Raw genomic sequence first — 2,092 nt, 5'->3', positions numbered from 1 at the left:
TTCATTGATCAGGGCCTCTGAGATAATTCCAGGTGCAGGTGTAAATCTATCACACCAAAAATTTGTTAGTGTATCTCGTTTGCCTTTACTGAAAGCTTCAGAGATCATTCATCATGTGCTTGAATTTGACAAACTATTTTGAAAACTCTGATCACAACTAAAAATGTTGAGATTAGCTAGCACTCCACAGTTCACATTCTTGAAGCATTACATTAACTTTGATGTCACTTTGTGATCCAAACCAAAGACACCTAAAAAAGTAACAGGTACGCTTAATTTCAAACATGAAACATAGTACTCATAATTGAACAACTGATAATATATGGAATGTTTAGTCTGAAAAACAAAAACAAAACAAAGAAAAAATCTAATAGATTCTGACAGCAGCCCACAGCGACATCAAAACCGGTCATGTTGTTGGGTCTGGATAGTTTCAGAGATGCAAAAAATAGTGAGATGCATCAGGTGAAGTGGATGTGCTTAAATTTAAAGAGTTGCATACCACAAAGAGATTGGATTAGACCCAGCCCAGGAGCTGCTTGTCCTGCTACTCTATCTACAAGTAAAGCCTCTGCTCTCACGTCCTGCCAACAGGTTGATAATACATACGGAAAAGGAAAGCCATGAGTATGAATGGGCACTTGTAAGAATAAAGAACATGAGAACATGCCATATGCAAGCAAGAACTGGAATTATGGATTTGGTTCTTATTCATCACATTATAGAAGGCTTACATTTGATTTAGAGTGATATAAAAGAGATATGTCTGCTTGCATATCCATTCTGCTCTAAATACCATTTCAAATTCCTCCTTTGTCTGGAAGGGTAGGACAGGTTGTTGATGGAAATTTCTATGTAGTTGGATCTTTCATACCTTCGCTCATCCACGATTCTATACAACTTTAGGCCCTGCAGTGGCATTTCGTGGTAATGTCAAAATATCGACCAATATCCTCCGATCACCACTGTCATATCTACCTATGGGACTTGGAGTTCTAATTTGATTGCACAGTGTTTCTCGCCTTGTTTGGTCGAGCAAATCATCAATGCACCTGGAACAATGGATCGGGGCGACGATGTTTTATGTTAGGGGAAAAGCTACAAAGAAGGTTTTCTATGCACAATTGGCATCCAACAAACTAGACTTCATCTTAATCCGATTTCATAGTCAGATTATGATTCCGAACTTGGAGCAAACCTATTAGGTAATCGGATTAGGTTGGGTCAAGTTCATAAAAAAGATTTTAAATGTTCAGATATATATGTGTGTGTATATATATATATATATATATATATGTATATATATGTATGTATATGTATGTATATATATATATATATATATATGTATGTATATGTATGTATATGTATGTATATATATATATATATATGTATGTATATGTATGTATATATATATATATATATATATATATATATATATATATATATATATATATATATATATATATATATGTATGTATATGTATATATATATATATATGTATGTATATATATGTATGTGTATATATATATGTCCATGATGGTGCTTCGCTGCTGCCCTTTGGCATGGACCGGAGCCGTAAGGCTATTGTTTTATTTTGCTTGAAGTTATAGGATTGCTTGATCTGCATGCATTAATTAAATTTAATATACAAGCAATGCGAACTGCATAACAAATGGCAAATTGATTAATTTTAATATGCGAACTATTTAACCTTATCAGGATGAAAAAACATCAACTTATAATTATGCCCATCGGCTTACTTCATCATAAATGTTTTCTTTCTCAATTTTGTAATTTACAATTATTATCATAACATTTACCTTCAGATAAACTTAGTAAAATCTAGCCTCTACTCCATCTCAAAGCTGTAACCAACTTAACCATCAACTATTATTCGTTCCAATTGTCCAATGCCTCTTTATAGCTTTCCATTGAAAAAAGGACGTATGAGAAAGATGGCAAGAATAGTTTGACGATGTGATAAAAGAACATAGTGGCCATAACTACTTTGAATTTATCACAAGCTTTGCCACTATTCATAACTCAACTCGACGCTTCCTAGGTGCATAACAAAACCATGATCATGGTAAC

At 33.4% G+C, this 2,092-nt stretch overlaps 1 long non-coding RNA gene across 1 annotated transcript; it reads right to left on the bottom strand.

The window, feature by feature from the left end:
• On the bottom strand, positions 1-1,014 carry LOC140853687 (uncharacterized). The gene is made up of 3 exons (XR_012136732.1): positions 735-1,014; positions 503-584; positions 1-251 (listed from the first exon to the last, which is right to left on the bottom strand). It is a non-coding gene; the product is annotated as an uncharacterized lncRNA (long non-coding RNA).
• Between the last annotated feature and the right edge of the window lie 1,078 nt (positions 1,015-2,092).

The sequence above is a fragment of the Elaeis guineensis genome, chromosome 14 (genome assembly GCF_000442705.2).
Source record: "Elaeis guineensis isolate ETL-2024a chromosome 14, EG11, whole genome shotgun sequence".
Classification (NCBI taxonomy): Eukaryota; Viridiplantae; Streptophyta; class Magnoliopsida; order Arecales; family Arecaceae; genus Elaeis; species Elaeis guineensis.
This window is presented reverse-complemented; position numbering and strand designations above follow the sequence as displayed.